This window comes from Saccopteryx leptura, chromosome 6, assembly GCF_036850995.1.
Source record: "Saccopteryx leptura isolate mSacLep1 chromosome 6, mSacLep1_pri_phased_curated, whole genome shotgun sequence".
Classification (NCBI taxonomy): domain Eukaryota; kingdom Metazoa; phylum Chordata; class Mammalia; order Chiroptera; family Emballonuridae; genus Saccopteryx; species Saccopteryx leptura.
The window spans coordinates 144,236,113-144,249,272 of record NC_089508.1 but is presented as its reverse complement, the minus strand read 5'-3'; the positions used below and the strand labels follow the sequence as shown (position 1 = coordinate 144,249,272).

The following is a 13,160-nucleotide window of genomic DNA, read 5'->3' as shown; positions in this document are numbered from 1 at the left end:
TTTTATTGACTTAGTTTGTTGTCTTCCTAAGTACAGAGAGTTTTGTCTGCTTTTGCTCATGCACTACTCCCAGTGCCTAGAACACAGAGAGAAGATCAATAAATATCTACAGAATGAATAAATAAAATCCACAAAGTGATCAGGTAGTAATCTTAACTTTGAATGCTATCTTTAAGAGATCAATTTTGGTTAGCACATGCATAGAAAGATTTCTGGAAAGATACATAAGAAATTGATAACAGCATTTTTATCTTCAGGGAGGACTTGAGAGGAAGAAGTTTACATGTCATTTCATAGCTGAATGTATTATCCTTAACTTTAAATCACTAGAATTTTTCTAATTATCACCCAGAGGTATATGAATGATATGAATTATGGGCCATTTTAAATTATTCTAATAATTTTTAATAGCAAAACAAATGTACATTTAAAATTAGTTAACCACATAATTGCATAATGTGGTTGATGGGACAAAGGTAATACAAAAAGATATATCTAATTACTCGTCTACTTTCCAAGGCTCGAAGATCTCACACATTACAGGATTAACAGGTCTGGTCAGTACCACAGACCACTGTAGCTGAAGGACCTCTTAATAATCTGGACACTGGAGACTAAAAAACTTTACACTAACGACATGGTGGCAAGAATTTCAACTGGGGCCACGGCTTGAAAAGCATTTCAGTTTTCATTTGAATTTCTGGGCAAGGCTATAATACAATTTAGTATCCATAATGAGATTTCCTGAGAAAAATGAAGCCCTGGAAACCAGAGTACAGTCAGGAAAGCCAGAGAGAAGTGGGCTGACAAAGTATTAGAATTGAAGCATAAGAGCACAGTTACTTAAAGCGTAAGGAAATTCAGAATGAAAAGAAGGCAGAGCTGGCAAGTAAATGCAATTTGAAATAAATGGGATTCTCAATGTAATTCAGGTAAACAAGAGACCTAGGCCATATGTCACATACAGGGAAGATTTATAGATTTGATAGCTTAGTCTCTGGAAACGAACCATAATATGAAGTTTGGGAAATGTGCCCTGGAGTCCTATTTGTAATTACCAGTGGCCTGTGGTGACGAACCATGGCAAATTTCTCAAAAGAAACGACAGACAAGGGAAAGAAGCCCCAGAGGGCAGGAGACTTGTTTAGATGGCGAGAAAAGGAAGGAGGCATGAACCTCATGGCCCACAGTGCCCTTGTCCCACAGCACTTTAAACATCACTCACTTGTTTTAGTGTCTTTCTCCCTTTCCTCTCACTCTCTTGATTACTCCACTTTCCAACCAAGGGCTTTGATTTTTTTTTTTTTAATCCACCTAACAGCTGTTGCCAGAGCTTTACTATTAAAGGGCTTAGTTCAAATAGTCTGATCTTAAAAGCAAACATCCAGCACAGGGAGCCAACATGGTGTTTTGGAAAGAGCACTGGCCCGAAAGTCTGAGACAGAATTCAGCTGTGCATGTTCTCGCTGAATAACTTGGGGTGCAGCACCCAATTTCCTCAATCTCACTTTTCTCATCCTAAAAATGAGAATAATGAGACCTGCCCTTTCTGAAGAAAGTAGTTAGGAGGATCAAACTAGACAATGCAAACTGAAAAGCAGTATACAAACGTATGGCAATTCTAATGCCATTTCACTACTGTCAATGGAAAATGTGAACAGACAACTGCCCCAGGAAAACAGCAGAGAGTCTTCCAACTCACTTGCTCGTGTCCACCTGTACAAAGGCCGATAATGGATGTTTCTGGGGGTGTTTTCAAGGGTGCAAAACTTTGTTGCATTATTATAATCACAACCTGTTTCATTTCATGAGCTTCAAAAAACTGACACATGGAATATAATCTTACAGGTGATCTTTAAAGGTATTTCATAAACTATCTCTAACAGATCCAATTATGGTATTAAAAAGAAATATGTCCCTAATCTTTTTCTCATCCTCTTGTGATACAGAAGGACTAATACAGAAAACCTGGGGGAAACTCTCAATCTAGTGCAGAAAGAATTACAATAGAATCCTCTTTTTAATAAAAAAGACGAGTGGGTAAAGCTTAAATCACACCTTGTGCAGAAAAGTACTGCACTACCATAATATAAAAAACATAACAAATAGAAATGCAGCAGATAAGAAAGAATAAGATCTGACTGGAAAATTGTTTTCAGGCAATATAAAAAATGGCCCATGAAATCACTAAGAACAAATATCTATACACAGAATGACAAAATACATTGAAATTACATGTGAACACACCCTGTTGCTGTACCTTTATAGCAAATCTAAACCTACTAGCATTTATTTTTCTTTATACTATTTTAAACATTTTAACATTTAAACATTTTACAAGTAAAATACTTGAACTAAATCCGTTATTGCTTTGCCATGTCCCTCTTTTAAGTATTCAACAAGCTATGTGAAAAACACTGATTTTTTATTGAAAAAAAAAAAACTCTACTAACTAGATCAGCACACTAAATAAAGCCAAACCAATGAACAGAGAACGTATGTTTCAGACAAGCCGTTACAGTTGAAATACACCTCTAATTTTGGCTTCAGTTTTAAACAAATCATTAAAATGATACCTGAGAGTGCAAACCAAAATTATTCAGCCCACTTTCCTCTGCACAGAAAAAAGCACAGATATTACCTTACAAGTGAAGTTATCTTACTGCTTCCTGTTTCCTTCCAGTAGCAAAAGAAAAATCTTAAACAAAGTGCCCATCCCAGCACATTTCTGCAGATAAAACATTAGCGACTGAACCCTGCTGTGGCAGGGCCATGTGCAATAAAATGCTCAAGTCCTCTGACAGCCAATCCAAAGCTGCTTAGATCTCTGGGGACTCCCAGGGTGATCAGCCAGGCTTTGTGGCAATACAATGGAGGTTAAACATTTCCTAGTATCCATTTAGAAGCAAGAAAAAATCTGTTCGGTTGCTCAAAATTATTTAGCAAATACACATAGGTTCTGGTTTGGTAATATTATGTTAAGAAACTTAACTGCTTTTTAACCTATGGGGTGAAAGGTGTCATATAATTTCTTCTTTTTTTTAAACTTAGTATTAACTCTAAATAGCATTTTAGAATTTCTGTCTGGTTGCTGTTTAAATATTCTTTCTTTATGAAACAGTAACTGCTTGAGCTTGGCTTGTTTATTTCAGCATCAGAACCGATTTTCATACAGGTCTACCTGCTATCCATATAACTCACAGGAATAAATTCTACCTTTCTCCTTTCATGGTAGCCTAAGAACTCTATATAATTCAATTAATTTAATGTGAGATCTTAGTAAAAATAAATACTATAATTCTTTTTCTTTCTCTCTTTTCTCCTATTTATTTCTCAATTTCAGTCCTCTTTTAGGCTTCTCTAGTACTTACCTATCCAAGTTATACAAACTTTTAAATGTTGCTTATTATTATTCTTGTAACTCAGATTTTATTGATACATAAGTGTAAGATATTTTTCCCCACCGAGAAGGAAGAAACGGGGCTCAAGCCACCAAGTGTGGAATAGTAAACGGCTTTATTGAGTACAGAGCGCATCCCGCCCGGCAATGTTCCCTGGCCCCGAAGAAAGAAAGATGGAGGCCAGATGGAGGCCAGGGAAGTTGCACGGATTAAACCACGTGGGAGATATTTAAAGGGTCCCTCTAGGGAAGTCGAGCTAACATGACATGGTGAAATCCCACTGGGTGGTAGATGGTCGCTTTTTTCCAAATGGTTCCTGTGAAGCTTCTTTTGGCGCGCTTGGTTGTGGGCGGTCCTAGCCAAAGTTCGCGGGTCTGGGTTCCCCACATGACCATCCCCCATTATCCACCAACCTTACACATAGTATGCAAAGTAAAAATAATAAATAATGAACAGGTATTTTCATTAGAATCTGAAATACATCAGGGTCACATTTCATGTTAAGAAAACCTAAAGAAAACGATGGAAGGTATGTAGCACAACCTTACTGTTGACGCTGCAATGAGTCCTTAAGCTACCTGTTATTGTTTGAATTTCTAATGATTATTTTCTCTGGAAAAACTTCAAGAGAATCACCAGCTATGACTCAACTTAGAAAGTGTCCATTTACTCTAGTTTGTTACAGTTATTCACTTCCTAAGAACAAACCTAAAAATCTGTTCCCCATTTATTACAGTAACTGTCATGAACACTGGATGGGTATATTTATTTATTTGAAGCTCTTTTCAGCACTTCTTAAGACCTGCTTAGAATAATGTTTTTCTTCCCAAAAGCACAACTAAAATGTAACACAATCTCCTTCAAAGCATAGTGTCAGGGAGAACAACGATAACCACAGCCACATGACCTCTGAAACCCAACCAAGCAGAGACACCAGAGACTCCTGACTGGGTGCACCTCTACTCATCTCTCTCTGCTTGCGATATTCTAATTAGCTTTAAATCTGTTAACAAAAACTTGCAAAATATAAAGTAATTTTCTGATTTATTTTTTAGTTTTTTAAAGGTAAAACAAGTATGGGGAAAGCCTTTGAATGTATTTCCTCCTGACTACATATCTGCTGCTCTATATATGCATTATTCGTGGACCAGCTGACAGGAAACAAATAATCAGCTGCCCAAGTCACCAACAAACACATCACACACTGCTGGTGACCAGCCAGCCTAGCAAGTAGGATTCATACCTGCTACCCCTTTTGGTATTTTCCTCATTTCTTTGGAATGAATTTTTATAAATTTAAACATTTCCATTGGGAAGTAGAAAGTGACTTTGTTTTTCTATCTTTTCCTAGTTAGCTATTCCCATGGGTATAAAAAAGGCTCATACAGGAATCTGAAAGAAGGCTTTCTTTTAAAGAACAGGGTAAGGACTACTTGAACGGCACTTTACACTGTGACTGTGCTCTGAGCAGTAAGGGCCCATGGAGGACAGCCGCATCTGATGGTGCAGCCTGCCGGAGGAGCCTGATCAGAACTATCTCGGCACACTGCGTCACTGCCGCCTCACACCCAAACCCCTTAACGCTAAGTGCTTTTGCTACCGGTTTCTCCCGCCTCCCACTGTGACCTGTTACTTTCCAACAGTGGTTCCTCACTGGGCTTCTCAAAACATGTTTTGGTAAACAGGGGTACTGGGTTTCATAGGTTTCTCAAAATTCATAATCAATCTCATTTCATGACAAGAATGGGCATCATTCCACTTTATTTATTTATTTTTATTGTTTAAAACATCTATGCTTTTATTTATTCATTTTTTAAAGAGTCAGATGAGAGAGAGAGAGAGAGAGAGAGAGAAGGGGGAGGAGCAGGAAGCATTAACTTCCATATGAGCCTTGACCAGGAAAGCCCAGGGTTTGAACCAGCAACCTCAGCATTCCAGGTGGACGCTTTATCCACTGCGCCACCACAGGTCAGGCTCGTTCCACTTTAAAACAGTTTTATCGGGACTGCAAGGCAGAAGAAAGCCCTTGGAGGTGATTCTTTCACTTTGTAATATATTTTTATCAAGAAAAATTGAAGTTGACAGCTAATACTCCTTCCACAAGAGCAGGTGTGTCTTCAAAAATGTAATTGTGGATATTTCATTTTAAACTCATCATCCAGGCTTAATGCATCTGTCTCAAACAGGTAGTTCCATTTTGGGGACCAGATGAGGCAATGTGTGGTTTGAAAATGTACATACTTTCTGTTTCCCACATTCAGTCCTTCAGGTTGTACAGACATCCATTTCTGCTGTGTAACTGATTTTCTACATGCTATGATCACACACTCATTTTATTTTTTTATCATTATTATTGAGAGGCGAGGAGACAGAGACAAGACTGCATGTGCCCTGACCTGGATCCACCGGGCAAGTGGATCCACCTGGATCTACTGCTCCGTTGCTGGGCAACTGAGCTATGTTAGCACCTGAGGCAAGGCCATAGAGCCATCCTTAGCACTGGGGGCCAACTTTGCTTGAACCATTCAAGCCATGGCTGCAGAAGGGGAAGAGACAGAGAAAGCAAGAAGGGAGAGGGGGCGGGGTAGAGAAGCAGATGGCCACTTTTCCTGTGTGCTCTGACTGGGAATCCAACTGTGACTTACACAGTAGACTTCCAGTAGAGATGGGCCCATGCTCTGCTGCTGAGCCAAACAGTCAGGGTCATTTTAATTTAAGTACATAAATTAGATGTCCCTTCTTTTTTTTAACAGATATAATTCTTCATTTAAATCTAAACTTATATATCTAGACTCCTATTAAAATAGATACAAGCAGAAATTTTCAGTTTAAAAAGGATATTCTGTCTAAATTTTACAGTTCTAAATATCATAATACATGTGTAGAAGATTCAACCTCTGTGCCTCAGTTTCCTCATCTGTATAATGAGGATAATATAGCATTGTCATCATAAAGTTTCTAGAGGGGTTAAATTAATTAATATTTGTAAATCACTTAGAACAATGCCTGGCACATAGTAGATGCTCTGTGGTATTTGTATTAAATAAATAAAAATAAATCAAATATCATCTATGAGTTAGAAAATGAGCAAGCATTCTTTCAGGTATTCTTCCATAATGGAAGGGCTCTACCCTAAAACAATTAGTTTGCCTTCATGATCTTTATTTTTGCTGTTATTTAATACATTTTTACATGTGCCCAGATCACATTCACTCTCAGTTTTCTGCAACATTTTGTAAGTTCTCTCAGTGCAGAAATGATGTTTTCCTTTTGAATTCTCTTACAGAAAGAAAATGATTCCAATTAGCCGGTTGAATGTGAGATAAATTTTTTTGCTAAAGTGGCCTATAATCTGAGTGGGAAAATGAACTAATTAGTGTTTCTTTCCCCTGCCCTGAAATGCTATGCTGAACCCACAAGCTCTCAGGCATCAATGGGCATGTTTCTCAAAGACGCAAATCAGCATGGTAGAGACATTTAAGTGCCATGTCATTTGGTGAAAGTGTCATAAGAGCCATCTGTTTCTGCAAACATAGTACAGAGACCCAGAAACCCCACAGATAATGTGATAGCACAGCAGACTGACATCATTGCTTTTTCATAATTTACGATAGACAAAATGCCAAGATTCTAGAAAGGCACTGTGATGCTGAGTCAAGGAGAGAGATGAAGAGAAAATGTTTTTGAAGACAAATGGTGCATTTTTAAATATTTCAAGAGAACAGCAGAGATTTTCTTTTCTTTCTGAATCTGTGCACCATCAAAACAACAAAACATTAATTCTCAGCTCCTTTCTCTTTCTCAGTCCCCATCTCCCTCCCACTCCTCCTGCCCTACCTTAGAGTGTGTGTATGTGTGTGTGTTTAATTGTAACAACACCAGGGTTCTTTTTTAAAAAACAGTGGTTTGCAAAATATATATTATTTTTAAAGATAATAAACATTTATTTTTTAAGAATAACTCTGTTATTATTACAACTAAGAATGATTCTGTAAGAAATGGTTTTTAAAATGGAAGTGATCAAAACACTGGACACCTTTTACAAGAGTACTAAAATGAACCACAATTTTTGAACACTATATCCTTGCAATACTTTATATAAAGATCATCTATGGCAATTCATGTATATATCACTATATTAAACAAGATACATTTTATTTAAAACATAAGTCTAACTGCATTGCATTATGTACATGAAATTTATCAAACATTTTAAAGAACAGAATAGCAACAATATAATAACTAAAATTTAGAAGGATATAACAGCAAAGGATAGATGTGAAGAGAGCAAAAAAAGAGGTTGTAAAAAATAGGAAACATGTTGGCAATCAAACCATATGAAACAGCCATTTGGTAGGTCAAAAAAGGTCAAATATCAGTAATTTCATCATTCAACCTAACTGCTTGCCTGGGACTTGCCAGTTCCAGTAACAGCCAAATTATTTAACATAAATACAACCCTAGTTCCCAGAGCAAATAATTCCCATTTTATCACAGGCATAAAACAAGATTCATAGCCATTTTCTGGAAGTTATAGTTACTCTAATCAATGACCTCAAACAGCCACACATTGCTGAACTGTGTCTGAGTGGCAAAGTAATTTTTCCTACTTCTTCTTAATTATACATTTAAACACACACACACCTTTTCTAGAATCAATGTCCCCTGAGTATATCTCTGTATAAGAATATAATTCATGTAAGTTCATTTTCCAAATGACATTACTTGTGAATCTGAAATCTTATTTGAATAATGCAGAAGCAAATCATTCATAAAAATAAAATAGAAAGAGGTTTGCCAAGTCTACTCTAACGAAATGCACCAAAATCACCCAAGTTGGAAGACATCTTTTTAATCATATATTTTCAAATCTTTACTGAAATTGTAAAATCTACCACTTAGAAAAATTCTAAATGAATGAATTCTCTTTCATTTCTATTGTTTCAAAGATATTTGTGATACACATTAAAAATCAACCTCCTTTAGATATATTTTAATAGTCCAAGCAATACCTGAGTCATGAATGACTTAAGAATCTGTTGAAAGTATGGAACACAAACCCACAAAAATTTAGAAACCCCTAAACACATACAATAGGAAGTTCAGAATCACGGTTAAAAATCCCTAAAAGATCAGAGATGACCTCAGCATAATGGTGCGGTAGGAAGTGATACCGATAAATCTCCCCTAAAACTCTACAAGATATTCAACCAGAAACAGAAAAACCTATCCTTGGAGCCTCCAGATGTTTCGCAATACACCCGAAGGTATGGTCAAGTGAAAAATTGGCTAAATATATAATCAAACCCCGAGGGAAATAGGGAGTAAGAAATGCTCCGCTTTCCTCACTAACCTTAACTGGGAAGCTTTCACTGGGAACTGAGAATATAGAAATTGAGGCGGGTAAAGGGTGTGAATAGATCCAGGCCGTGGCACAAACGGCCGAACCAGGCTGTAGCACGGAGATCCAAGCTGAGGAAAAACTGTGCCTGTGGCAACCCAATCAATACAAGCTAAGACTCGCGCCAAACCCAGACAAAGAAAGACAAGCGGGGCAGACATTTTCCCCAATCTCCTGGTCGGCACAAGCAGATAGTGGGTGAGGGATTCCTTCCAAAGCCCCGGGAGTGGGCGCTCATGCTATCCCACAGAGAGGCAGAGTCAGAGCCTTTGTGTAGGCCAAAAGTGGAATCTCCGGGCCGCCCCAGCACCCTGAGGGAGCTGCGCACAGGGAGGGAGTGAGAGCCAATTCCAATGCTGCAACTTTTCCATGCGGGAGGGGTTTCACTCAGAGGGTGAGGCGGCCGACCTGATATCCTGGTCTGCGCACAGATAGTGAGCGAGAGATTCCGCCGAGTGCCTCGGCAGTGTGCGCCCATGTTATCCCACAGAGGGGCAGAGCCAGGGGCCTTTGTGTGGGCCAAAAGCAGAATCTCGAGCCGCCCCAGCACCCTGAGGGACCCGCGCACGGGGAGGGAGCGAGAGCCAATTCCAACGCTGCAACTTTTCCGTGCGGGGAGGGGTTTCACTCAGAGGGTGAGACTTCCAGCCTGATATCCTGGTCTGCACACACAGATAGTGAACAAGAGTTTCCTCCAAGCACCCTAGGAGTGGGTGCCCACCCGTGTTACCGGAAAGAGTGGCAGAGTCAGAGGTCTTTGAGTGGGCAGAAGCCCTGCCTGATTATGCTAGCAGCTCTGACTGACTGAGCCTTACCCAGAGCCCTGAGCTGAGTGGGAATAGAGTGGGGAGTGGCCAGCTCTTTGAGCCTCTAACTATCCAGGCAGAGGCAGCAGCAACCCCATAGCTAGATTATCAGGCTACTAATTGAGGAAGGAAAGACTAGGAGAAAGGCTCCAGGAACATGGACTCTCTCACTGGTGGAGCCTATAAATGCTAATGAGCCTCGACTGCCAACGAGACTGAAGCACAATACATGACATCGCCATAGAGACTTATCAACTGCAAACCTCTACCTGAGCGTGCCAAAGGGGCAGAACCCGGGGTACAGAGTCACCGACCAGGAAGACGGAGAAAAAAGGAAAAGCAAGAAGATAACCTCTCAAAATCAAGAATAATCCGCAGACTTTATAACCTATCCCATTTTATTATACTTGTTCGTTTCTTTCTCTTATCTTCATTCTTGATTTTTTTTTTTCATTTCTTCCTCCTCCAATTTGGTCGTTTAACTCTCTGCCGGTCTTACTCTCTCCTCTCCTTAAACTACACTACCCATAAGTGTTACATCTCCCATTATCTTTTCTTTCCTCTTCCTTTCTCTCTATGAGGGTTGCACTCGAAAACCCTTAACTCTCTCTCTCTCTCTCCTCGTTTTTCTTTTTTCTTCTTTTAGTGGTTCCCTCTTTTTTTCTCTCTCTCTCTTTCTTTTATCCCTCTATATTAATTTCTTCCTTTCTCCTTTACGTCTCCTCTCATTCAAACCTCAATAACGAACAAATTATCTTATCTGGGATTCAAACTTATGTTTGTGGATTTTGGGGGGTTTTTACTTCACCTTTTTAACTCACTAGTAGTGCTCCCATCCCTGGCTCTCCATTTTATCTAGTTCTTGTTCCACTAAATACAATAGTAATTTTTTAATTTGTCCCCCAATTTTCCTGTTTCCCTCTTATTCCTCTCATCATAACTCTTAGCCAACCAACACCTAAAAGCAAATCATTTTATTCTTGACCCAAATTTTTTCCTTATTTGCTTTTTGTGGGCCCATACCCCCTTTTTTTCTGTTGTTTATTTTTGGTGTTTTTTTTTGTTGTTGTTGTTGTTGTTTTTTTACCCCTTTATTACTTCTCCCCAATTCAGGCACTCCAGTACAGACACTGTTTGTTCTATTTAGTACAATATAACTCACAGTTCACCACAAGATTTTCTCAAGAAAGAGGGGAGAGGAGAGAGGAAAAAAGGAGGGGGGGAATAATTTCCTTTTTTTAAAAAAAAATTTTTATTTTATTTTATTTTTCTTTATTTAATTATGTTTTTTAAACTCTTCAATGTTTTATTTTTATTTTTATAACTTTTTATTCTTTATTAAATCTCATTAATACTATCAACAAAACCACACTCAGATGCCATTAAGGAAGAGAAAATCGAATATCATGGATACAAAAGAAAGAGAGGTAACACAGATAGATGAGGAAAAATCTATGGAGAAAAAATTTAATATATTGGAAACCTTGGAATTAAATGACAGAATTTAAAATAGAAATCCAAAAATACTCAGAGATATACAAGAAAACACAGAAAGGCAATTTAGGGAGCTCAGAAAACAACTCAATGAACACAAAGAATATATTTCCAAGGAAATTGAAAATATAAAAACAAATCAAACAGAAATGAAAAATTCAATACACGAGCTGAAAAACGAGGTAACAAGCTTAGTTAATAGAACAAGCCAGATAGAAGGTAGGATTAGTGAAATAGAAGACAAGCAACTTGAAGCACAACAGAGAGAAGAAGAAACAGACTCAAAAATTTAAAAAAATGAAATAGCCCTACAGGAATTATCTGACTCCATCAAAAAGAATAACATAAGAATAATAGGTATATCAGAGGGAGAAGAGAGAGAAAATGGAATGGAGAACATACTCAAAGAATAGATGAGAACTTCCCAAGTCTATGGAAAGAACTAAAGCCTCAAATTCAGAAGCAAACAGAACTCTGAGTTTTCTTAACCCCAACAAACCTACTCCAAGGCACATTATAATGAAATTGGCACAAACCAACGGCAAAGAAAAAATTCTCGAAGCAGCCAGGGAAAAGAAGAATACAACATATAAAGGAAGGCCCATTAGATTATCATCAGATTTCTCAGCAGAAACTCTACAAGCGAGAAGTGAGTGGACGCCAATATTTAAAGTCCTGAAAGAGAGGAACTTTCAGCCATGAATACTATACCCATCAAAGCTATCCTTCAAATATGAAGGAGAAATAAAAACATTCACAGATACAGAAAAGATGAGGGAATTTATCATCAGAAAACCCCCACTCCAGGAATTACTAAAGGGGGTTCTTCAATCAGATACAAAGAACAAAAAAAAACAAAAAACAAAAAAAAACAAAGCCACAAGTAAAAGCTCCAAAAAGAACACAATAAAACCAAATTCAAACTGTGACAACAACAAAAAGAAATGGGGGGAGAAGATGGAGATTAACAGTAGCAAAGGACGATGGAGTGCAAAAGTACTCACAAAATAGTGCACTACAATGAACAGGGTAGGAACACTTTTCATTACTTAAAGGTAACCACCATTGAAAAAACCACCACATGCCTGACCTGTGGTGGCGTAGTGGATAAAGCGTCAACCTTGAAATGCTGAGGTCGCCGGTTCGAAACCCTGGGCTTGCCTGGTCAAGGCACATATGGGAGTTGATGCTTCCTGCTCCTCCCCACCTTCTCTCTCTCTTTTATTTCTCTCTCTCTCTCTGTCTCTCCCTCTCCTCTCTAAAAATAAATAAATAAAAATTAAAAAAAAAAAAAAAGAAAAAACCACCACAGAAGCACATGATTTAAAAAAGATAGGAACAGAGGAAAGATGTATGGAATACAACCAAATAAAAACAAAAGATAGAAAGATGAAAGAGAAGGATCAAACAAGACACAAAACTAACAGAAAGCAATGTATAAAATGGCAATAGGGAACTCACAAGTGTCAATAATTACACTAAATGTAAATGGATTAACCTCACCAATAAAAAGGCACAGAGTAGCAGAATGGATTAAAAAAGAAAATCCAACTGTATGCTGCCTACAAGAAACTCATCTAAGTAACAAGGATAAAAACAAATTCAAAGTGAAAGGCTGGAAAACAATACTCCAAGCAAATAACATCCAAAAAAAAGCAGGCACCGCAATACTCATATCTGATAATGCTGACTACAAGACAGCAAAAGTACTCAGAGACAAAAATGGTCATTTCATAATGGCTAAGGGGACACTGTATCAAGAAGACATAACAATTCTTAATATATATGCACCAAACGAAGGAGCACCAAAATATATAAGACAGCTACTTATTGACCTTAAAACAAAAACTGAAAAAAATACAATCATACTTGGAGGCCTCAATACACCGCTGACGGCTCTAGATCGGTCATCCAAACAGAGAATCAACAAAGACATAGTGGCCTTAAACAAAACACTAGAGCACCTGGATATGATAGACATCTATAGGATATTTCATCCCAAAGTGACTGAGTATACATTTTTCTCCAGTGTACATGAATCATTCTCAAGAATTGACC

The 13,160-nt window shown here is 38.0% G+C and overlaps 1 protein-coding gene across 12 annotated transcripts in view; it reads right to left on the bottom strand.

The window, feature by feature from the left end:
- NRCAM (neuronal cell adhesion molecule) overlaps positions 1 to 13,160 on the bottom strand; it is a 410,223-nt gene that overhangs the window by 227,347 nt on the left and 169,716 nt on the right. For 2 of the 12 annotated variants that reach the window (XM_066344099.1, XM_066344100.1), the window contains exon 1: positions 2,642 to 2,775. The exons of the other annotated variants lie outside the window; for them this stretch is intronic. The gene's annotated coding sequence lies outside the window, so the exon portion shown is untranslated. Of the gene's footprint in view, positions 1 to 2,641; positions 2,776 to 13,160 lie in introns of those variants that run through there. 12 annotated transcript variants of the gene reach the window in all.